The sequence below is a fragment of the Phacochoerus africanus genome, chromosome X (assembly GCF_016906955.1).
Source record: "Phacochoerus africanus isolate WHEZ1 chromosome X, ROS_Pafr_v1, whole genome shotgun sequence".
Taxonomy (NCBI): domain Eukaryota; kingdom Metazoa; phylum Chordata; class Mammalia; order Artiodactyla; family Suidae; genus Phacochoerus; species Phacochoerus africanus.
The window spans coordinates 76,095,402-76,122,405 of record NC_062560.1 but is presented as its reverse complement, the minus strand read 5'-3'; the positions used below and the strand labels follow the sequence as shown (position 1 = coordinate 76,122,405).

General features: G+C 35.3%; 1 pseudogene; it reads right to left on the bottom strand.

Annotated features, from left to right (window-relative positions):
• Positions 1 to 3,105: 3,105 nt before the first annotated feature.
• LOC125118069 (C-terminal-binding protein 2-like) lies at positions 3,106 to 4,349 on the bottom strand (annotated as a pseudogene).
• Positions 4,350 to 27,004: the final 22,655 nt, after the last annotated feature.

Genomic DNA, 27,004 nt, shown 5'->3' with positions numbered 1-27,004 from the left:
TATCTACTCTAGTGTATACACCCTAACTCATCAGCTTCTTTTCTTTTTTCAATCTTTCAATCTTGATGGTACTTCTTTTGGAAGAACTTTTGAGACACTGCAACTTTAGATTGCTCTGTGACTTCATAAGGACTTGGGTGTGTTTTTATAATTTCCTTTGCCATAGTCTCCTCAAATCAGTCCATTTCTTGCTCAAGTTTTTGTTCATAGAAGTCATCCCAGCACTGGGGATAAGGCCTGTCAAATATGTGTTTAAGTCAAGTAGACAGGCAGGATTGAAGTATAAAAGAAAGGGAGGCAAGAAAAAAAAGAATAAAGGGAGCAAGGAAGAAAAGAAGAAAGGAAGGAGGAAAGAAAGGAAAAGGAGAGAGGAAGTTAGAGAAAAATAGAAAGGAGGAGGGAAAGAAAAAAAGCATGACTCAGAGACCTATTGTATATCTGATGGGATGTGGGAAAAGATGGAATACAGGATGAGATGGATAGTTATGAGATTTTTAAGAATAAGAAAATTAGAGATATCAGGAATCGAGATGATTTACAATAGAAATCATACAATTTATATTATACATGTTGAGTAAATATTTCATCTTAATTGATAAGTATGGATACAGATATTCATTTAATATAATGCATTATATTAAAACAAAAAAATTAAATACAGATGTCTGCTTTGCAATGGAACTCACTAATACAGCAGTTTATAGAGAGTTAACCAATAGGGCCATATAGTAGTTTCTGGAATTCTCCTTCCCCTGTGGATGCACTAAATATATTGTTAAACATAGAGCAATTCCTCTGAAAAAAATTCAGAAACTAGCTGAGTGATTCCTACACATTAATTAAATTAAAAATATACCCACTTTGAAACAGGAAACACTTAAACTCACTTTCATCACAAACCCACTCTTGGCATGAAACCATAGAATTGGGACCCAGCTTCTCCATGGGAAAAGTAGAGTTTGGACCACACATCTACTTCCCCCACATTTGACTCCAATCCTCCAAAACACCTAGCTCTGAAAGCAAACGTGCTTGCATCTAAGAGACCCACAAGACTATAGCAAATAAAAAAGCAGTTCTTTATAGTCATGGTAGCTCTGGCCACAGCTTTTCCTCAGGAATTGATGCAGAAGGAGCAGATGAAAACACCCATCTCCCAGGCTTTTCCTGAAAGGGGTCTAACTGAATAATTTACTAGCTGATGCTTGAGGGTCAAGCTTCTAATTTAGCACATGTCTGAGGGCTGGCTGTAAATCTCTCCAGAGACTGAGAAAGCCAGTGGACATTTTCCCAATCTTCTCCCTCTGGCCTGCTATAACAATAAAACCAAATCACTAGCATCTTCCTTGAAGGAGCTTATATACACACTTGGCTCCCCAGTTTTGGTGGATGCCACATGAGAGATGGGTCCCAAAGCACCTGGTTCCAGTAGCCAATGCGGCTTAAATTCATAAGTCCTACAGGACTGTAGAAAACAAAGAAGCAGTTCTTTTTTTTTTAATTACATTTTTATAGAAAACTGCACTAAATGCTAAATGTCCACCTTTACTAAAAGCAAAGATAGTAATGGTAATTAACAGTAAAACAAAACATGTTTCTGATAGCCATTATTTTTCTGTTTGGAAATTATTTATTTATTTTTGCTTTTTTGGGCAGCACTTGTGGCATATCAAGTTTCCCAGGATAGGGGTCAAATCGGAGCTGTAGCTGCTGACCTATACCACAGCTCACAGCAACACCAGATCCTTAACACACTGAGCAAGGCCAGGGATTGAATCTGCATCCTTATGGATACTAGTCAGATTTGTTAACCCCTGAGCCACTATGGGAACTCCTGGGATGGTTTTAAAGGTTTTTTTTTTTCCCCACAAAAACAGGAATGTACCTATACAAAAGGCTCAAAATAGGCTATCTTTTAAACAAAAAGACAGTGATGCACAAAAGGCTGAATATAACACTTAACTAGTTGATACAAATCTAATAGGATTTTAAAAAATCAGTCATATTTAATAATACACCTTAAGTATTCTTGCATAAAATATCACCTGAGGAAAAAATGTTATCAATGCCTCAAAAAGTAGGTTTGTTCATAGACAATCTGACAAGTTACCATAAATAGTGTTTCCGGAGACATGTAAATGCAACATTATTTTTCTTGAGCCATTTGTTTAACTTCAAGACTTTCCACTTAATAAAACAGCTGAAGATCTGAAACTGAAAAGACATATCTGAGTACAAACAGCTTGTGAAACTTAGTATTTTTTGCATCATCAGAGGGTATTACTGAACTCAAAACCAACTTATCCCCCCATAGTATACAATGCAGTTGGGAGAGACTTCTCTGTACAGGAGCCTATATTGTCTTCAATCCTATTTTTGAGGTCATCTAACACAGGGAAACAGTTTTCTCCCCATTTTGTAGTAGTTTCATTTTCTTATTAGCAAAAGAGGTAACTAGTCCTCATGAACCAAAGGGACTAGAATCATCGGATGGGTATTTCTTCTTCATGTTTTTTATTTTGATGTTTGGAACTCTTGATGCAATATTCTAGAGCAAGTTTTCAGGACCTGCTGTGCCCAAGGAACTGATAAAGGAAAAAGATCTATTTATTCTTTGTAATTTGATGCTCAGATGAAAAATAATACACCATAACAGAAGTTAGTAATTAATCAATCACATCCTAGTCTTTTTCAGTGCTTCTGTAAGCACTCCGCATCCTCAGTTTTCCCATGTTTTGGAGTCCAGCTCTTTTGTATCTTTTTGTTTTGTTTTGTTTTGGGCCACCCAATGGCATATGGAAGTTCCAGCCCAGGGATCAGATCCAAACCACAGTTGCTACCTACACCACAGCTACAACAAGGCTGGATCCTTAATCCTCTGTGCCAGGCCAGGGATGGAACCTGCGTGGCAGTGCTCCAGAGATACCCCTGAACCTGTTGTACCACAGCAGGAACTCCTCATAGTTTTAACATTGCAATGACAATGATGTGTAGGTCCAGAATCATTTAAAAACACTGTCACATTCTTTTTCTCTTGGTCTATCTATTTTTCACTATCTCTTGGTCCCTGGTGCATCTGAAATGATTACTTTTCATCATTCTCTGCTATTGCTGGTTCGGGTGCTGTCGATGGTCCTCATGTTTTGTGGGCTGGTTTGGAGAGGGGGCTTGGGAAGAGGAGTTTTGTAGGGAAGTTGTGGGTCACTGGGATCCCTCCAGAAATGATCCATTCTGTGGGCTGCAGGAAGTTGTCCCGGAGCCCCACCCAATATGCCTGGTGGGTATCTATGTGTGGTACCATTGAGCTCTGAATGAATTGCTTGCTGAGCTATTACTGACAGGGAGTGATTGTGACAAAGCATCCCTTGTTCATACAGTTTCTTAAGATTTCTGAGATGTGACCTGTGATTGCCCAGTGAATCTACTGAGGCTTGCTTACTATACCAGACAGTATGAAGTGTACAAATGAGATTCAATGCATCCTTTAAGGGACACTGAGCAAAACTGAAAGGCTCTGATTCATGCACATTGAAGGCCACTGGTCATATCCTACCTTCCTCAAAGGCTTGGGCTAAGGCTTTCTCATTCACAAGTCCATGGTGGGCCGCATGTACTAGAAATGTTCTGTGCTTCATCTGTTTTATAGTATAGTGTAGTAAAGTCATTGATGAGGTGGTGGTTATGTTCATTGTGATTACAGTGCAAGGGAAAACAGCACCTTGATACAGTAACTCCTGCAGGGTGTAGAACCTCTGCATGCCCAGGGACTGCTACATCTTATCTGGCAAGTAAAGTGTCATAAAAAAGTACGCTGGAAGTTCCCTTGTGGTACAGTGGGTTAAGGGTCCAAAGTTTTCAGTGCAGCAGCTTGGGTTGCTGCTGTGGCAAGGGTTGATCCCTGGCCTAGGGGACTTCCACCTGCTTCAGGTGAGGCCAAACAAAGAAACAAAAAACAACAACAAAGCACTGAATCTAAAGGCCTTGGCTCAAACAGCAAGAAGCCCAGCATCTCTTCACCCATGCAGGGTGCTCCAGAGGCAGTGTCCTGGATCTGCTCTGAACAGATGCTCTGTGTTCCAGATACCTTCCCATAGTGCCCAGTATAGCCACATGCCAGTGCACATTGAGGATGTGGTAGATGGTGGAACCAGCTGTCTCTTCTACTGCCATGGATGGGATGTTGCACATAGAAATCCCAAGTTCCCTGGCAGCCTTGATTTCTACAGTGCTGTAGCTGCTTTCTGCACAATCCACTTGGTCACTCTCAGGGCCTTGAACTTCTCCAGGTCCTCCCTGGTGAGGGCAGTGGTGTGGTAGCTCATAGCACCAATAGCCTTATGTAAAACCATGGAGATGTCAATGCTGAAGGACCTAGCCACTGTGTCCTGCGAAGCACAGCAAAAAAGAAAAACTATCAAGAATACGTAGCTTGAGTTCCCTGGTGGCCTAATGGTTAGGGATCTGGTATTTTCACTGCTGTGACTCTGGTCACTAATGTGGAATTGGTTGAATACCTGACCCAAGAACTTCCACATGCTGTAGGGGTGGCCAAGAATACCTGGCAAAGATATTTTCAGACAAACAAAAGCTAAAGGTGTTGATCACCAATAGTCTGGCCTTATAATAAATATTAAAGAAAGTTCTTTAAGCTGAAACAAAAGAATGCTAATTAGTAACAGAAAAACATATGGAAGTATAAAATTGACTGGTAAAGGGAAATATACAGTTAAATTTAGAATTCTCTTATTGATTGTTGGCAAATGATTGATAACTAAGATTAAAAGATAAAAGTATTAAAATTATTATAACTGCAGTGATTTGTTAATAGATACACAATGTAAAAATATGTCAATTGTGACATAAAAATATAAAAAATGTAAGAGGGCATTTCAAAGTGTAGAGTTTTTGTGCTTGGAGTAAAGTGGTTATTAGATTAAAATAATGTGTTATGAATATCAGATGTTTTATGTAAGCTGCATGGTATACATAAAGAAAAAAAAAAAAACCTATAGTAGTCACCCAAAAGATAAAGGTATCAAAGCACTGTAACATAGAAAAATCATCAAATCACAAAGGAAGAGATAAGGTAGGAACAAACAGGAACAAAGGACCATCAAAACAACCAGAAAATCATGAACAAAATGAACAGTAATTCCATAATTTAAATTTTCTAAGAGAGTAGAAGTTAAATGTTGACACTAAAAAAAAGTAAACTTGTGAGGTAAACATGAGATGCATTAAATAATTCCCCAAGGATAGGGATAATCTTTACATAACATATATCAATTTTTCACATTATATATTTTAAACATATTACAAAATTATTTGTTAATTTTACCTCAATAAAGCTGATATAAAAAGCATATTATAATCTTCCCAATACAGGAGATTCTCTTTAACACCAAAATTTTAAAGATTCTTTATGGTAAAACTTGCATTTTTAACATAAATATGCTTTAATAGATTTGAATATATTTTCTTAACTCCAGGCATCCTAGATTTCCCTGGACCACAAATTAGGAAACACTATTAAAATATATTAATTTGAGAATTTTATATAAGCTAAAGAATTTCCTCAGAAAATGCAAACATGTACATGCATTAAAAAACTCCAGGGTAGGCAGTTACTAATGTTTTGTTAAAGTTGTATGTGTTAGAATTGACACCAGTCTACAAAGAGTGAGAAACCTATTTATGTGAAATTGCAAAACTGTGAAAAACCAAAACAGATGTTAACAACAAATGACCCATTGTATAAAATAATTTGCAAAAAAAGAAAGCAATACCTTAAAATTAAAAATGTCTAAGTAACTATGTTAATTATGGTTTAAAAACAAAAAGTTTCACCAGTCATGAATTAAGAGCTACAGTGTAAAAAATTCTAGCAAAATAGCAAAAATGGTTTGAGAGTAAAGTTAAAAATTTGGTAGGAGAAAATTTGTGTAAATTAATTTGTGTATCTCATAGCAGGAAACTGTAAGTATTTTGTTCTTGGAGTTGGCAAAATAAAACATAAGTATAAGCTTGTACATTTAAGCGGTAAACTTTATTACTAACAGAGATGAAGACAGATTCAGGTTAAGGATACAGTGTTGTTATTGCTGGTTAAAACTGGGGCATGGGTTCTATCCCTAGCCTGAGAACTTCCGCATGCCACTGGTGCAGCAAAAAAATAAAAAAAAAATTTTAAAAAGTAAAATTATGAAGAGGTGTAGCAGAATTATGCCAGAATATAAAAACAAAGGAAACTCAAATACATTTATAAGATGAGAAAACTAAGGCCATGAGCATTACAACAATCACTATAAAGTAAGTAACACAATTATTAAAAGAAAACTAAGCAGTATCATATTAAAAACAAAATTTAGGGTTTTTGACATTTAGAAAAGGCATGCATAAAACTATGTGCTTTTAAAAGTTTAAAATTTAAATGCAAAAACAATGTTGAAAGAAGACTAATATCAGACAAAGGTGAATTCACAAACAAAAGCATTTTAAAATGAAAAAAATGTAGGTTGCTTTTTATGATAATGTGTACCATTCCTAATTATATAAAAACTGGGATTTTATATGTAAAAATTATGAAACATCAAATATATAGCTATAATAACACAATCAAGCATTTATTGAATGTTACCCTAATTCAGGCTGCTTGCTAAATATTTTATGTGTATTAACTAATTGGGTGGAAATTCAAGAAAAATTTTTAAAAACCAATAATTAGCGTATGAAACTCTGTCACTCACTCTCAGTTCTTATCTGACCCAGCAGCCTAATAATAACTATGTCTATAGAGGTTTTAATGATATAGTAATATGTTTGTTGTAATAGGTATAATTGTATGTAATAGGTACATTATAGGATGTAATACAACAAGCTCTCTTCATACCTTTATTGAACATATGTAATAGACTCAATTTGATGTCATTAATACTTCAAAAATTCCAAAAAAATAGAAAGAATTAGCAAAAAATTCACATATTATAACTACAAATAAATAGAAAAAGTGAAACAAACAAGTGTGGAAATAAAATATTAATCCTTTTCTCACTTGAACAAAGATTAAATCAAAAAAACATTTGCAGACTATCTTTAAAATAATGACGTCTCATTAACCATGGCTCTGTAGCATATAATATTTATATGGTTACAGTAATATGAACACTCTGTATTGATTTTCAAGTACTAAAATAATTAATAATCAGGAGTTCCCTGATGGCTCAATGGGTTAAGGATCCAGCATTGTCACTGCTGTGGCTCAGGTGTTGCTATGGCATGGGTTTGATCCCTGGCAGAACTTCCACGTGCCACAGGTGCAGCCAAAACAAACAAACATTTGATTATATTATAGAACAAAAATAATTAAATTTAAAGAAATATAGATTTCTAGTGAGACATTGAAAATGGAAGAGAAGAAAGTGCAAAAATATCCTCATTTATAACTTAAGGTGTATCATAACAGTGTATAACGTTTGTGAGAAGATAAATAATGTTTTTCAATAAATATATCAGAATCCTTTTCCCTTTAGGAGTTCCTGTCATGGTTCACCAGTTAACAAACCCCACTAGTATCCATGAGGAAGTGGGTTCAATACCTGGCCTTGCTCAGTGGGTTAAGGATCTGGCATCACCATGAGCTATGGTGTAGGTCTCAGATGCAGCTTGGATCCAGCGTTGCTGTGACTGTGGTGTAGACCGGCGGCTACAGCTCTGATTGGACCCCCTAGCCTGGGAACCTCCATATGCTGTGGGTGAGGCCCTAAAAAGACAAAAAAAAAAAAAAGAATCCTTTTCCCTTTGCATCAGCATAATTATAATTGTCCCACATGGTAAATTCTTTCATATATGCTTTTTCATTGATCCAGTTTAAATTTATGTTTATGTGTCTATAAATATGCAGCAATATACACTAAACAGGTAATGGTAGTCATTACTTGGAATTGGATTATGCAATAAGAACTTTCACAATCTGTATATATATGTGTGTGTGTATGTATATATATACACACATACATAGATTGTGTAAAAATAATTTACATTTTAACATTTAATACATATGTATATAATATTTGATTGTAACATTTGGAAAGAAAGGGTATAAAACTAAGATAACTATGTGAGTGATATCACATTAAGTTATTTTCCAGAAATAAATAAATAAAACTAAATCCTAGTTTATAACTATCCAAACAAGATAAGGCTCTCAAGAGAGGCGAACTAGGAGTCCAAGAGGGGAAAAGGGACTGCAGTGGAAGTTCTTTTTTTTTTTGTCTTTTTGCCATTTCTTGGGCCACTCCCACGGCATATGGAGCTTCCCAGGCTAGGGATCTAATCAGAGCTGTAGATGGTGTGCTACGCCACAGCCACAGCAACGCAGGATCCGAGCCGCATCTGCAACTTACACCACAGCTCAGGGCAACGCCGGATCGTTAACCCACTGAGCAAGGGCAAGGATCGAACCCGCAACCTCATGGTTCCTAGTCGGATTCGTTAACCACTGAGCCAGGACAAGAACTCCGGAAGTTCTTTACTTCCAGCTCAGTTTTAAAAAGACATAAGGTAGCCTGAAAAAGCATGTGGGAGTGTGACAATGTCATCGCACTTATTTTGTCACGAGCCAAATTATTGCAAAATTTGTAGATAAATATTGGCTAGTAGGAACTATTAGTGAGACAGGGGGTACTAGGTCCCTGTGAGTTATTTATTTCCTGATAACTATTTTTGTGGCATCACTGAAACCCACTACACAAAGTGTCGAGTTTAGAGTAATTTTTTAAATTCTTTTTTGTCCCCTTCAAGCAGAGATAACTCCTCAGTTATTGCTTTCAGCCCTACATTCTTTCTTCCACTAAGAAGTACCAAAATTTCTATACCTAATGGTCCTAATGGACAGAGTTGATCTACTGTATATTTTTCACAACATTTATATCAGGTAAAAATCAAGTATCAGCCTTTACTGCAACTTTAAATGTGAATGCTTAGTCAACACACAGCATGTTTTTTATAGAAACATGAAAAGTGCATAGTGTTTAATATAGGAAAATCTTAAGCTCAAAATATGTGTTCAGAGACTCCTAGTAACTTTTTTTTAACCGAGTCTTACTTCACATCTTAAAGGTGAATCATTATAAAAACAAACTACTGTACTGTTAGTGGAAAGGCTTGGAATTAAATTTGATAAATCCACACTCTCATCTTGATAATTTCCCTATGACTTACACTTTTAGACAAGTTACTTTATTTGTACCTCAGTTTCCATATTAATAAAATATAATTGTTGACTCTGATTTCTGAAAGATCCTTCCAGCTCTCTGTGGTGTGATGGAAAATAAATGGAATTCTTACAAATCTAGGTTTTAATCTTGACTCTATGTCTTATTGGAAATCACAGTAGACTAATTCTAAATTTATTTGATTCTCAGGTTCTTCTCTCAAAAATGAGACATTATCTAAACCCTAGAACTCTTAGAATTGTTTATTATTAAGCACCACCTGTAAAATCATTGGCATAAAGTAGAAATATATATTTGTTTTCTTAATTTTGTTATCTTTTATTATTCTAGTGTTCTCTTTTGCTTGAAATAACATGATGTCTAAATGTCACTTTGATACTATTCTTTAGATAAATAATGAAGTTGGAAACTACTAAGAACTGAGGATATTTTTCACCATAAAACTTCTTAAGGAACTAAGTCAAAGAAGTATTTTTCAATTGAGCTTATAAAAGCAAGGAATTAACTCTAGTGAATAGCTCATTGTAGTATTAATATAAATTAATTCACTGCTGGACTTCTCTGTACACCCAAACTAGCATCATCAATATGGTGCCACTGCTTGTAATGATAGGCACTATAGGCACTATTGGTAAGTGTAATCTGACGACCACGAATGTGCTTCTAAAGTATATGGGACATTTGCAATGTCTTCAAAAATGCCTTCCTTCTCCTATTTAAACTTTATTCTCTCTCTTAAAGTATTTTATCACAGAATCCATTTTTCATCCACTCTATCTGGATGCCCCTACAGCATGCTATCCTCCCAGTTGTGTTAAGCATGCAATAAAAAGCTTAACACAATTTAAATGCCTACACAATTCCTTATGATTTCCATAAGAATTTAAATTCCGTAAAAGGAAAGATCATGATGATCCTATGATTATTATCCCATGATCATGATTATTACTGCATTATCAGTATACCTAAAACAATATCTGCAATATAATTTAGTAAATATTCGGTAAATAAAAATGATATGAAAAGATATTTGTATGACTTTAAAGACAACTGAATGAAATATTTGAAATGACAATATATAATTATTATTTTGAAACCACAACATAAAAGCTGATATTAATTTGTTTTCTTTTATCTAAAAATTATGTTGAGGGAAATTCTATCACTTACTAAAAAAATCAGTGCAGAGAAAGAGCATGGAACTAGGAGAATAGAAAATGGAATCAAGTTTTATCTCTTTTACTTACTGGGGCATGCAGAGGGAATGGGAAAGATGCAGAGTATGGAAAATCTTTGTGAGCCTTAGTTTTCACATCTATAATTGTGAGATAAAGATAAAATATGCTCTCCTTTTTTCCAAAGGGCTATTGTGAGGTTTGGATATTACTATGATGTCAAAGTACTCTAAAAATAGTCAAAGCTAAGGCAAATACCAGCATCTATTCAGAGCATAGGATTATTGAGACCATTAATTATAAACTACATTTAAATTTTATTAAAAGAAAATATAGTTTGTTTATATAATTGGAATGTTTAAAAACACACTAATCATCCCCAAAGACTGTGTAAAGAAAATTTCCTGGTAGCCAAGGAAAGAGGCACAAGAATTTCAACCTAGAAGGGACAAAAAGTGATGAAGAAAGAAAACAGATCTATGCTTCTGATTTTATAGAAAATTGGGAAAGGTTTGTGCCACGTGTATTTGGAACCTGCTATATACCAAGAATTGTCATCCTCAGAAAAATTCTTAAGCAGCACACAGCTTAGTGGAAGTGACAGATGAACAAATAAATGAATGCTAGAGAACTCACTCCCAAACACTATTCATCCTGTTGTGTCTTTAAACTTTGTCAGCCCCCTTTTTAAATTCATTTCCATCAGCAAATATTTCCTTTCCATCTTCCCAACACTTCAGTGGTAGTGAGAGGTTGAATAATTATTTCTGTGCCACTTGAAGTTATTTTACAGTTTACAATATGAATGAGGAATGTGTTTTATATACTTTAACCTTGAAGACAAAATGGGAGTTCCTGTCATAGCTCAGTGGGTACAAATCCATGAGGACACAGTTTTGATCCCTGGCCTTGCTCAGTGGGTTAAGGATCTGGCATTGCCATGAGCTGTGGTGTAGGTCACAGATGCAGTTCAGATCTGGTGTTGTTGTGGCTGTGGCATAGGCTGGCAGTTATAGCTCCAATTTTACCCCTAGCTTGGGAACCTCTATATGTCGCAGATGCAGCCCTAAAAAGACAAAAAAAATTTTTAAAAACCCTTTAAGACAGAATGAAGTTTATGACAGCCACTTTTTTCCTTAGTTTACCAGTCATTATTGTGTAAAAGAATGTATGTATAATGATCCAGAAATTATGAACATATTTTAGGTACTTAAAATTATGTATTAATAAGATCTATTTGTCTAAGTAGAATATTGAACTAATATGATTGTGAACTGATTTTTTCTGAAATCTAGAGATAGAACCAGAAAAATTCTAGTTAAAATTCAAGTTAATTTAGAAGTTCCTGTTGTGGCACATAAGAACAGAATCTGACTAGGAAGCATGAGGTTGCATGTTCAATCCCTGGCCTCACTCAGTGGGTTAAGGATCCAGAGTTGCTGTGAGCTGTGGTTTAGGTCACAGACATGGCTCGATCTGGCTTGCTGTGGCTCTGGCGTAGGCTGGCAACAACAGCTCTGATTAGACCCCTAGCCTGGGAACCTCCATATACCATGGGTGCGGCCCTAAAACGAAAAAAGAAAAAAATTCTAGTTAATTTAATATGACAGTAAGATATATATTTTCCAAACTTAATTTCATACAAAGCCATGTAAGGTCATCAAAATTATGCAAATTATGAGATAATTAAATTCAACTTAAATTTGTTACAAAATAAAAATGCATAAATATACAATACAATTATCAATATTTGTATTTTTTTCTAGGTTTAACATCAATGGATATATTTTCTGGCTATACAGATATATTTTCTGTTTAATTCACAATCCATTGTAAAACTCCAAATATGCTTTCCTTATGGTCCTAGTATGATTAAAAATAACTATTATTTAAGTTAATTTTATATTTTAACCTCCAAATTCCAGTATATATTTTCCTTTTCCCACACCGCCTCACTCCAGATTGTAGAGTTTTATTCCAAATGCAAACTGCAAACTCTTCTTTCTTTCTTTCTACCTTTTTTTACACAAATTCTGTTAGAATTGAATACATTTGTTATTTATTTATTTATTTACTTTTGTCTTTTGAGGGCTGCACCCATGGCATATGGAGGTTCCCAGGCTAGAGGTATAATTGGAGCTGTTGCTGCTGGCCTATGCCACAGCCACAGCAACACCAGATCCAAGCCACATCTGTGACCTACACCACAGCTCATGGCAATGCCAGATTCTTAACCCACTGACTGAGGCCAGGGATTGATCCCGCAATCTCACGGTTCCTAGTTGGATTTGTTTCTGCTGTGCCATGAAGGGAACTCCCATTATAGTTTAGAAACTTATCACAAAATATTCAGTCTCACAGATAACAGATTATGTATGAAATAGAGCAGAGAAAAGGGGTTTATGCAAAAAGAATTTATTTGCTATGGCAGTATGGTAGTCAAGATCCCTGACTATTTTGAGCTGGCCTGAAAGTAGTATAAGATGGAAACGAATAACAAGAAGATTTTAGGAGTCTCCATTTTGTCATGTCCATGTATCCATGAGGATGCAGGTCCAATCCCTGGCCTCACTCAGTGGGTTAAGGATCTGACATTGCCATGGGCTGCTGTGCAGTTCATGGACATGTCTCAGATCTGGCATTGGTGTGACTGTGGCTGTGGCTGGCAGCTGTAGCTCTCATTCCACCCCTAGCCTGGGAACCTCCATATGCTGCGATGTGGCTCTAAAAAGACCAAAGGAAAAAAAAAAAACAAAAAAACAAAAAACAAAAGAAGATTTTATATAGCCTGGAAATGGTCAGAAAAGGATTTAGAGAGGAAGTTATATTTTAGTTTTGTTCTAAAAGATAACTATGTATTCTTTTAAGCAAAAGAATAGAGGTATGAATATCCCAGGGAGAATAAACATATGCAAAGTTTCTGAAGAGGGATGTAGAATACTAAATTTGAAGACCGGAAATGACCTCCATGTGGAGTTCTCATTATGGTTCATTGGGTTAAGAATCTGAGTAGTATCCCTGAGGATGTGTGTTTGATCCCTGGCCTCACTCAGTGGGTTAAAGAATCTGATGTTGCCATGACCTGCAGTGTATGTTGCAGATGTGGCTCAGATCTGACATTGCTGTGGCTGTGGCAAAGGCTGGCAGCTGCTGCTGATTTGACCTTTAGCCTGTGAACTTCCTACTGCCACAGATTTAGCCCTAAAAAAGAAAGAGAAAAAAAGAGAGAGAGATAACCTCCAAGTGACTGCAGCTTATAAGAACAAAAATAAGTGTGATAACAAAGATGAGGCTAGAGCAGTAGGCAGGAGTTAGAAAATGAAGGTTTTTGTAATGGAATTTTTTCTTCATTCTAAAAGCCATGGAAAGTCATTAGAAAACATCATATTTGTATCTTTTATGTGATCAATGTCATGGATGTCCTCATTATCCCCTGGCTGGTCAAGTGTGGGGTGAGACACACTGAGCTGACTGAATTACCTTAAATATACAACCACTGACAACCTCAAGTGTGCTTTCATAATAAATGAACTATTATTACATTTTCTAGGCCTATACTCTTTTCTACTAGCTAGGAACTATATCTCATTTTCTTGTCTCAAATTTTTAAAAATTCGCTTTGTCTTCAATCTGTTAATTTTCTTGCCTCTTACTTCAATGGAAAGTAAAAACTATTAGAAAAAAACTTTCAGGGAGTGGGAGATAGGTTAAATAGGTGAAGAGGGTCAAAAGGTACAAACTTCAGTTATAAAATTAATGTAATGCAGATGTAATGGTCAATATGGTAACTATAGTTTATAACATTGTATTGCAAATTTGCAAGTTGCTAAGAGAATAAATCTTAAAAATTCTCATCACAAGAAAAAAAAATTTAACTATGTGTAGTGATAGATGTGAACTAGACTTATTGTAGTGATCATTATACAGTATATAGAAGTATTAAATCATTGTTGTATACCTGAAAATAATACAATGCTATCTGACAATCATATCAAAAAAAAAAAAAAAAAGCTAAGAGAACTCCCAGTCCCTGCCTTCATATATACCAAACTAATCTGCAACTCTTAACAATCACCACTTGGGGGCTCAGAATTAATCCAACCATATCAGAATGATACCATCAAAATGGCACTTATTTTGATGGCCACTCGTGGGGGAAAGAAAAATTCAATGTAGACATTCAGGTATCCAGTGAAGTTTCAGCAAGAATATTATTGGAGCAAAAAATTCTGAGATTGGATTGACTTTATATGGATTATTTCTCCCTCAAGGTGACACAGCTCAGTGCCAAGAAAGACTTTCCAGGCCCATGATTTTTCCCACATGAGAAAGTAAGCTCATATAAGTGTGTGCCCATTTCCCCTGTCTGTGCTGATGAGGCCCATTTCTCTCATATCATCCAGAATATGGAGTTATGAGTTTTATGACTCAAGGCTGGTGGTGATCTGCTAAAAGAACAGTAACCAGGACTTAGAATAGTAAATCTCAAAGCGATGTAAATCCTATTAACTATGTTACAGTCACAATTAAGAGACCCAACATGTGAACTTTTGGGGGTGCCTCACCTATAGATTCTCACTGCTGACTTGGAGTCAGTAGTGCTCCATGTACTTAAACTCCCACACACTACCACCCTATCAACAGTTTACTGTGTGAGCTCCAAAGGTTGGCCAAGAGAGTTTTGCCAATTAATGAGCATGTGCAGAAAGTTGGCCTGCATTTGCACACCTGGGAAAAACTACAAATGAGCTTTCATCACAAATTAGAGAAAGGAAAAGAGAAAATGTCAACATCTAGCTTAGATTTTCAGGACCAAGAGAAGGCAAAAAAGCTTAGGAATTCTTCCGTGAGAGAGAAAGATGTGTGGAGTAGGGATATCCAAAGGAAAGGTCTGAGACAGACTCAGAGTCCACATTAGGAATGACAAAAGGTATTCCATTCCTTAAGAGAGTCAGTAAAAAAGAGAGGAGGTGACTCCTAATTGAAATATGTGGACAGCAACACAACCCTTAGAGAAAAATTAAAAAATCAAGAGAATATGACATTATTAAATGAACACAATAATTTTCCAGTACCTGATCCCTCAATTGAGATCTGTGATCTATCTGATGTAGAATTCAATATACTTGTTTTAAGGAATTTTTGTGAGTTATAAGAAAACACAAAAGAATCACTCAGTGAAATGAGGGAAACAATGAATAGGCAAAATGAGAAGTTTAAGAGAGAAAGAGAAATAAAAAAGAATAAAACAGAAAGTCTGTAGTGGAATAACATAATCAATGAAATAGATAATGCAACAAAGAACATCAACAACAGAATAGATCAAGTGGAAGAATCTGTGAAGTAGAAGATAGGACTTTGAAGTTTATAGAGACGAACAAAGGAAAAAGAATGAAAAGGGTGAATAAACCTATGTTAATTATGGCTTAAGGAAAATAATATTAAATTAATTATAATACTCCCAGAAGCAGAAAAGAGGAAAAGGGAAGGAGAAAGTTTATTTAAAAAGACAGCAAAGAACTTCCCCAATCTGGGGAGAGATTTGGTCATCCAAGATCATTTAGCTAATAGGCCACCCCAAAAGTGAAATCCAAAATACTCTTCTGCAAGAAACTTTATAATAGCCAATAAAATGGAAAACTTAGAAGAAATGGACAAGTTCTTAGAAAAGTACAATCTTCAAAGACTAAACCAAGATGAAATAGAAAAGATGAATGGACCAATCACAAGAACTGAAATTGAAACTGTGATTCAAAAACTTCCAACAACAAAAGTCCAGGACCAGATGGCTTTGCACGCAAATTCTATCAAATATTTAGAGAAGAGATAACAACTATCCTTATGAAACTATTCCAAAAAATTGCAGAGGAAGGGATACTCCCATACTTATTCTATGAGGCCACCATTACCCTGATATCAAAACCAGACAAAGATACCACAAAAAAAGAAAATTGCAGGCCAATTTCGCTGATGAACATAGATGAAAAAATCCTCAACAAAATATTAGCAAACCAAATGAAATAATACATTAAAAGGATTATACATCATGATCAAGTGGGATTTATCCCAGGGATGCAAGGGTTCTTCAATGTCCACAAATCCATCAGTGTGATACACCACATTAACAAACTGAAGAAGAAAATCCATATGATCCTCTCAATAGATGCAGAAAAAGCCTTTGACAAAATCCAACACCCATTTCTGGTAAAAACCCTTCAGAAAGTGGACATAGAGGGAACCTACCTCAACCTCATAAGGGCCATATATGACAAACCCACAGTTAACATCATTCTCAATGGTGAAAAGCTGAAAGAATTCCCACTGAGATCAGGAACAAGACAAGGATGTCCACTCTCACCACTACTATTCAACATACATAGTTTTGGAAGTCCTAGCCACTGCAATCAGAGAAAAAAAAGAAATCAAAGGAATCTAAATTGGAAAGGAAAGGAGTTCCCGTCGTGGAGCAGTGGTTAACGAATCCGACTAGGAACCATGAGGTTGTGGGTTCGGTCCCTGCCCTTGCTCAGTGGGTTAACGATCCGGTGTTGCCATGAGCTGTGGTGTAGGCGGCTCGGATCCCGCGTTGCTGTGGCTCTGGTGTAGGCCGGTGGCTACAGCTCCGATTCAACCCCTAGCCTGGGAACCTCCATATGCGCGGGAGCGGCTGAAGAAATAGCAACAACAACAATAACAACAACAACAACAACAACAAAATTGGAAAGGAAGAAGGAAAACTATCACTATTTGCAGATGATATGATACTCTACTTAGAGAATCCTAAAGACTCTACAAGAAAACTGTTAGAGCTCACCATGAATTTGGCAAAGTCGCAGGATAAAAAATTAATACATGGAAACCAACTTCATTTCTATATACTAAAAATGAAAGATCAGAAAGAGAAATTAGGGAAACAATCTCATTTAACATTGCATCAAAAAAATAAAATACTTAGGAATAAACCTACCTAAAGAGCCAAAATACCTGTACTCTGAAAACTATAAGACACTGATGGAAAAAATAAATATGACACAGACAGATGGAAAGACATACCATACTCTAGGATTGGAGGAGTTAATATTATCAAAATGACTATACTACCCAAGGCAATCTACAGATTCAATGCAATCCCTATAAAATTACCAAGGACATTTTTCACGGAACTAGAACAAAATATTTTAAAGTTTGTTTGGAAGCATAGAAGACCAGAATAGCCAAAGCCACACTTAAAAGAAAATGAGAATGAAACTTTAATGAAAACCTTCTCATATTCTTTATGTTCCACTAGGTTTTATCCAAAATAAGATATCTAATAAATTTTAATAATGGATGAAAAAAGTAAAATCAATAAGGAAACATTGCACTTGAACTATACTTTAGACCATATGGACCTAACAGACATATAAGAAAGAAAATTCTATCCAACATTAGGTTGTCCAACATTTTCATTTCAACCACACACAGAATATCCTCCAGGATAGGTAATATGCTAGATCATATAAAACAAGCCTCAGCAAATTTAAGAAATTAAAATCATACCAAGTACCATTTATAACCACAATTGTATGAAACTAGAAACAAATGACAGAGGGAAAATTGGAAAATTTAAAAATATATGGAAATTTAACAACAAACTCATGAACAACCTATGAGTAAAAGAAGAAATTAAAAGAGAAATTAAAAAAATCTTAAAACAATGAAAATGGAACAAAACATAATAAAACTTCAAAAGCAGTTGTAAGAGTAAAATTTATAGATCAAGATAAATTCCTACATTAAGAAAAAAAGAAAGCTCTCAAACCAATAACCTAACTTTACAATCCAGGAACTAGAATAAGGGGAACAAACTAAAAGAAAAGTTAAAAGAAGGTAGGAAATATCATAGATCAGAAGTAAATAAAAGAGAGAAAAAATAGAAAAGATGAATGAAACTAAAAACATCTTTTGAAAAAATTAACAAAATTGAGAAACTTTAGTTAAACCAAAAAAAAAAAAAAAGACTCAGGAGTTCCCATTGCAACACAGTGGAAACAAATCCAAATAGTATCCACGAGGATGCAGGTTCAACCCCTGGCTTCACTTAGTGGGTTGTTGATTTGGCATTGCTCTAAGCTGTGGTGTAGGTCACAGATTCAGCTCAGATCCTGAATTGTTATGGCTGTGGTGTAGGCTGGCAGCTGTAGTTCTGATGTGACCCCTAGCTTGAGAACTTCTATATGCCCAGGTTCAGCCCTAAAAAAAAGAAGAAAAAAAGACTCAAATAAATAAAATCAGGAATGAAAGAGATGAATTAGAACTGATACAACAAAATACAAGTTTATCTTAAGAGACTACCATGAGCAATTATATACCAACAAATTGGGTAACCTAGAAGAAAAGATAACTTCCTAAAAATATACAACCTGTTGAGACTGATTTATAAGTAAATATAAAATTTGAGAAAACTGATTTTTATTAAGGAGGTTCAATCAGTAATTTTAAAAAAATAAAATAAAATAACAACAACAACAAAAAGCCAGGACCAAATGGTTTCACAGGTGAATTCTACCAAATATTTAAAGTAGGGCTGATACCATTGCTTCTCTCTCTTCCAAAATTTGAAGAGGAGAATAGAGTTCCAAATTCATTTTATAAAGTAAGGAATACCCCAATACCAAAGTCAGAAAGTTACACTTAAAAAAAAAGGCTAATATATATTATGACTATAAAAGGATACATTTTCAACAGAACAGTGGCAAACTAAATTCAACAGCCAAGTAAAAGAATTATAGATGATAATCAAGTGATTTTTATCCTTGTGATGCAAGGATGGTACAATATATGCGTATTAGTAACTGCAATATACCATATTAATAGAATGAAAGATAAATTTATATAATCATATCAATAGATGCATAAAAAGCATGTGACAAAATTCAACATTTCTTTCACAATAAAAACCCTCAACAAATTGGGGATAGAGGGAACTTACTTCAACATAATAAATGCTATAGGTAAGCCCACAACTAACTACATACTCTGCTGTAAATGTTGGACAGATTTTCATCTAAAATCCGAAACAAAACTAGGGTGCACACTCTCATCATTCCTACCAACACAGTATTGGAAGTCCTAGCTACAGCAATTAGGCAAGACAAGGAAATAAAAGTCATCCAAGTTGGAAAGAAAGAAGTAAAAGTATCTCTATTTGCAGATAGTTATTCTTATAGGTAGAAAATCCCAAGATGCCATCAATGAACTTTTAGAACAAATCAACAGCTTCAGTAAAGTGGCAGGATACATAATTAACATATAGAAATCAGTTGTGATTTTATATGCTAAAAAAATACAGAAAAATAAAAATAAAACTATCCCATTCACAATAGCATTAAATAAATAAATAAATAAAATAGATCTGAATCAATTTAACCAAGGAGGTGAAAGATTTGTACACTTAAAACTATAAGAATTTGGTGAAAGAAATTGAAAAGGACATAAGTAAATGGGAAGGTATATCAAGTTCATGAATTAGAATAATTAATGTTGTTAAAATATTCATATTCATATTCTAAATCATCTACAGATTCAACACAATCCCTACAACAAAATCCATGGCATTTTTCACCAATATAAAAAAAAAATCTTAAATTTGTATAGAATCACAAAGGTCCTTGAATAGCCAAAGCAATCCTGAGAAAGAAGAACATAGCTGGAGGCAACACATATTCTAATTTCCAATTTCTATATTACAAAGCTGTAGCATCAAAACTGTATGTGACCACAGTTCCTGTCATGGCGCAGTGGTTAATGAATCCAACTAGGAACCACGAGGTTGCAGGTTCGATCCTTGGCCTTGCTCAGTAGGTTAAGGATCCGGCATTGCTGTGAGCTGTGGTGTAGGTTGCAGATGCGGCTCGGATCCCGAGTTGCTGTGGCTCTGACATAGGCAGGTGGCTACAGCTCTGATTCGACCCCTAGCCTAGGAACCTCCATATGCCATGGGGAAGCGGCCCCAGATAAGGCAAAAAGCCAAAAAAAAAAAAAACTCTGTGGTACTGGCACAAAAATAGACACACACACAAATGGAATAGAATAAAAAAACAGGGAAAAATGATAGTTATAGGGTCAACTGCTATTGGACAATGAAGCCAAGGATACATAAAGGGGAAATGATAGTTTCTTTAATATTGCTTGGGGAATTGAATAATCACATGCAATAAAATAAATTTGGGCCTCTATCTTATACTACTACAAAAATTAACTTGGATTAAAAACTTAATGTAAAACCTGAAATTCAAATACCCCAAGAAGAAAACATAGGAAAAAACTCCTCCACGTTAGTCTTGGAATATATTTTTTGATATGACACCCAAAGCACAAGCAACAAAAACTGACATAAATAAATGGGGCTATGTCAAACTCAAAATCTTTTGCATAGCAAAATAATAATCAACAAAATATGGAACCAACCTATGGAATAAAAGATAATATTTGCAAAATATCTATCTGATAAGAAGTTAATAATAAAATTATAAAGAATTCATACAACACAATTCAAAGAATCAAACAATGTGAGTAAAAAATGGGTTGAGGAAGGAAATAGAAATTTTTCCAAAGAAGACATAGAAATGGCCAATAGATCATGAAAATGTGATCAATATCACTATTTAGCATAAAAATGCATATCAGGGAGTTTACAGACAGTCTAGTTGTTAGGATTTGGTGATTTTATTACTGTACCTCAGGTTCAATCCCTGCCTGTATGGGAACTGAAATCCTACATCAAGCCACTGCACACTATGCCAAAAAAGAAAAAAAGTAAGTCAAAACCACAATAAGATATTACATCACACCAGTCTAGGCGCTAACTTTCAAAAAGACAAGAGATAACAAATACTCATGAGAATGTATAGGAAAAGGAATCCTTATACACTGTTGATGGGAACATAAATTGATATAGCCACTAGAAGAAGTAGTAAGGAAGTTCCTCAAAAAATTATAAAAATAACCATTATGTGATATGCCAACCCCACTTCTGGGTATATATCCAAAGAAAGGGAAGTCAAAATATCAAAGAGAAATTTGCACCCTTAATGAAAAGTATGATGATTATAGTTAACAATATTGTATCATATACATGAAAGTCACTGAGCTAGTAAATCTTAAATATCCTCACTATCAAAAAGCAAACATAAAACAACCATGGTACTTATGTGAGGTATTGGAGATTTTAACTAAACTTATTGTGATTATAATTTCACTATATAGATATATATGTATGTATATATAAATAATAAAAATATATATGTATAAATTCATCACATTGTATATCTTCAACTTAACACAATATTATATGTCAATTATCTCTCTATAAAGCTGGAAAAATACTTTGTAAATATGGCTCTTTCAAATTGAAATGTGCAGCAAGTGCAAAACACACACTAAATTTCAAAGACTAAGAAACAGAGTATAAAATATCTAATTATTAGTTGTTTCCATTGATTGCATGTTGAAATGATAATATTGTGGATATATTGCATTAAATAAAATGTTATTAAATTTTAAAACAAATCAATAAATAGACTTTATTGATGAAATTTAAAATAATGCTTAGCAAGAAGATTAGAAGAAGCATATGACCTGCTTAGTCCTTTCATCACCTCCTGGAGAGGCATGCTGATTCTCATGTAATCTATTAGACATGCAGTGGATTTATATTCCAGTGAAGATACACTGTTCCATTGCTGCTCTCCAGTTTTATAGGGCATAGTAAGCAGAATTCTAAAATAACTCCAGGAGCTCCCACCCTTATATAAGCCCCTCATCTTCTGGTATGGATAAAATCTGTAAATATGATGAGACATCCTTCCTAGGTTATTTTTTTAAGATTTTTATTTTTTCTATTGTAGTTGATTCCTATTGTCAATTTCTGCTGTATAGCAAAGTCACTCAGTCACATAAATACATATGTATATATGTATATAATTTTTCTCACATTATCCTCCATCATGTTCCATCAAAAGTGACTAGATATATTTCTCTGTGCTATATAGCAGGATCTCATTGCTTATCCACTCCAAATGCAATAGTTTGCATCTATTAACCCCAAACTCCCAGTCCATCCCACTCCCTCCCCCTCTAGTTATGACCTTATCCTTTGTGCACCTAACCTAAACAGGTAAGCTCTTTAGAAGCACAGTGTTTTCCCCAGCTTTCACTGAAGATAGGAAGGAAGGAAGGAAGGAAGGAAGGAAGGAAGGAAGGAAGGAAGGAAGGAAGGAAGGAAGGGAGAAAGAAAAAGAAAGAAAGAAAGAAAGAAAGAAAGAAGAAAGAAAGAAAGAAAGAAAGAAAGAAAGAAAGAAAGAAAGAAAGAAAGAAAGAAAGAAAGAAAGAAAGAAAATATCTATTTTTATGCCTATTAGCTCTACATGACAAGGAACTGCCAGAAGCCTCTAGGGGCAGAGAATGGACCTGAACAATGGATAGTAGGAGAATGAGGCTTACAGTCTACAAAAGAATGAATTCTAGCAACAGTGAGGTTGAAAGAAGACACTAAATTTCAGATGAGAACCATATACTGGAAAATAGCTTGATTTCATCCTGGAGATACCCTGATCAGAAAATCTAGCCCTGTCATTGTTATTGCTGACTTACAGACACTATGAGATGATGCATTGGTATGGATTTAAGCCACTAAATTTGTAGCCATTCATTATGCAACAAGAGAAAACTAATACAGATTTTGGAAGTAGGCTGCTGCCACCAGAAATATCCAAAAATGTGAGAGTTGTTTTGGAATTGGGAATGGAAGAAAGTCTAGAAAATTTTATAGAGGCATCACAGAGGAAGTGTAGATTGCCCTAAACACACTGTTAATATAAATATGACATTAGAGACTACTGGTAAAGTTTCAAACATAGATGAAATATATACTATTGGAAACTGCAGAAAGGATGATGCTTGTTATGTAGTGGCAGAATATTTCAAGAAAATTGTGTCCTGCAGTTATGTGAAAAACAAAACTTGTGAGTGATGAACCTGGATATATAGCTAAGGAAATTCATTAGCAATGTGCTGCCTGCTTTCTTCTGGCTGCCTAGAATAACATGAGAGAAGATATAGAAAAATAGGTAGATAAATCACATCCCTCTGTGTTATTTATCTTGATTCTAGCCTGATGAGGCCTGCTCGTCAACCCAGCTCCCAAAGTCAGCTGTGACACAGAAATAAGAAGAAAGAGACAAAGAAATAGAGACAGGATCAGGGGGCTACAGCCTTCAAGAGGCAATAGCAACCCTCTGACACAACTCAAGTTTTTTATTTACTATTTTCTACTTCCTTGTATGTGCAGGGGATACAGTGACATTTTACTTCAAATAGATTGGAAGCAAGATATGTTAGCACAGTCATTCCTAAGTACATAAAGTCATCATAAATGTTTTAGCCATCCCAGGCCATAATTTGTTGTTTGCTTCAAGCCATATATGGCCTCTCCCACAAATCCCCCAAGGCTCCAGTCCTGAGAATGTCAGAACTGATGGTTTTCCATCAGCAATATCATTGCTTCAGCAATCTCGTTTTCAAGATGCCATTCTTTGATGTTGTTCTCATTTGTTTTGCCTCAAGGGTTATGAGAGAGTCACAAGACTTTGTATAGACTGACCTTCTACAGACTCTCTATGGTGCCAGTCTTTTCTTTCCATTCTTTGTCAAGTCACATATTCATGCCTCCAACACTAGCCCACACAGAGCAAGGATTTGGAGGTGTGGATGGTCTGGTGGGGGACTGTTCCATCTGGGAAGTGCTGCAGCAGCACTGGGATAAAGCCAGCAGTCTTGCAGCATAGGGATGGAAGCAGACAGGCTCTTTAGGCAGGAGCATTCAGTTCAGGATGGGAGTGGTTCTGGGTTGAAGCAAATTCCCCTCAAACTGACAGCGCCTTAGGTCAAAAGTTATAGCTATTTTTTGGGCACTTTTAATGAGCCATTCTGGTCTATCTCCCCAAGTGAAAAATGCTCCTAACCAGTTGCCTCAGAAATCACAATATTGATCACAATCAAGTTCATAGCAGTGTACATCAAATTATATTTATACCTTCAGGGAGAGCAAGTGATCCTAGGGCAGGGATTGGCTCTGGCTGCAACTGGGTCTTTCCTTACATTCCCACATCATGAACCTTACTGGGGACAGTAATTTTCCTAATCCAGGCCCCCTAATTTTTTTCTGTCCCAGCCCCCTTGTGCCATGTGTAAGGGCTGAGTGTTGTTTGATCTCTGCATGGGGGCATGTTTTGCTACTCCAATTGGCTTCTGGTGGGATGCCTTAATCTGCATAGGGAATAGGTCTTACGGGAGTGATCTCTTAAGAGCATGCCTCTGGTATTTGCATGTGTCCTTATTATTTGATCACAGGCCTCCTGTTTTTGGTAGTGATAAATGACCTGTTTTGAATCACCTGGGTCTGATTCCCTATCCTATCCTACCTAATAGATGATAGATAGATGATAAGTAGGTAGATAGATAGATAGATAGATGGATAGAACTTTAAAAAAAAATAAACCAGCATCTGAAACATTTCAAAATTGTCAACTTCTCAAGATGACAAAAGATGCTAAATGCAAGGAATAGATGCAGAAATTATGATACAGAAGAAAAGCTGAGTGTATCTGCATCCTGCTACTAAAACCTCAGGAAGATTAAAAGATTGACGTATTCAATATTGCAAAGACTTTTAGAAGAGATTAAGGGTGTGAGTCACACATTCAGTCAAACCAGTGGGCCTCCGACAAAGCTTAAGAGCGTTGTCCTTCAGGAATTTTAGGAAAAGCTAAAGATAGAAATGGAGAATTATCTCAGAAGAATATGTAAAATGGCCTCTTGTCTAATGGAGTGAAATCCAGTGCAATTCATGCAAAACCCACAAAATTCTTAAATAAATTACATCAGCAGAAGTCCTGCAAGCAAAAACTGAGGATAGAGAGAATAAAAAGAAGGCTGTCAGATCCTCAGAACTCTACTTGAATGAAGTGAGTTAATAGTACTATTCAGATGCAAAACCTGATGCCATTCATGAAAAAAAAAAAAAAAGGTGATTTAGCAGGCAGAGTCTAGAACCCAGAGAAAAGAACCAATAGCCTATAGAATCTAAGAAATGCCCTAGAGGTGAAAACCAAGAGCTAGGGAAATTATTCCTGGGCCCTGAAAACTAAGAAAAATTCAAAATATGCATGGCTAAATTTCCAAAATGTTCAGAATTATCATACCTTTTTGCCTTTCATTTTTCTCCTTTTTGAAACGAAATTATACAAGTGTCTCCCTATACTTGTCTTATCATTATATATTAGAAGCAGTGGGGAAAATTACATTGTATGTTAGGAGTATTGGAGACAAATAGTTTAGTAAGGGAGATGTAGAGGAACTGTGCCTCAGGAATTTTCATACCCAGAAAACTCATCCCACCTGAGTGCCTGAATTAGATAAGATTTTGAACTTAGTGCTATAGGGGAGGAAAATAATTTTTCCTCTACTCTTCTGAATTATTGAATGAGAACTTTATTGATACATATACCATTTATATAGGAGATATCAAGAGAACACATGAATAGTTCAAAGAAGTGGCTTAGAACTCCAGATTAAATACCGTTTTTAGCTAAAGACAAAAGAAAAAAAGGTGTATGGGGCACTTATGGGGCTGTTACTAGGAAAAGCAAGGTAAATAAGAATGAAATTTTTTAGGCATACTTAAGTCTCTCTCCATTGATAAAGGTCTAAAATTATCTCTGGCAATTAATATTTGTTCTTCCTGAGAAAGGAGGGAGGATGGATATCTTGTAAATATATATCTACATATCTATATATAGATATATAAGTATATATGTATATGTATGTGTGTATATATATGTATGTGTGTATATACATATATATATGTATGTGTGTGTGTGTATATATATATATATATATATATATATATATGTATGTGTGTGTGTATATATATATATATATATTTGGCTGCACCAAATCAAACCCATGCAAAAGCAGTGATAATGTCAGGTCTTTAACCTACTGAGCCACAGAGGATCACACAAAATCATATTTTGGAGCAGCCTATTCTGCTACTTTTCATAGTTAAGAGACTCTAGATGTGACCTTCAACTTGAACTGATGAGAAAATGACAGATTTCAATGATGTGATTTTAAACTTGAGTTGATATGAACATGAGATTAAAATGTGGGGAATTTAAGATGGATCAAATGTATTGTGCATATAAAAGAGACATAAATTATAGGAAATATAAGCTAGACCATAATAGGTGGAAAGATCTTTGTTCCCTGATGTTAACCCCAGGATTATGTTGTGCTGCATGGCAGAAGAGATTTTGTAGATGTAGTTAAGTTTACTAATTATTTGATTCTTAAGAAAGAGATAGTATCTAATAGGCCCTAACCTAATCACATGAGCTGTTTAAAAGCAGAGTAGAAGCTTTTTGGCCATTTGTAGAAGTAAGGAGGAGTTGCAGAGATTGGAAGCAAGCCTGAGAAGACAGATTCTATTGCTGTCATTGAAGATAGAGAGGGTAACAGATAATGTATTTGAGAACAACTTGTAAAAGCCACGTG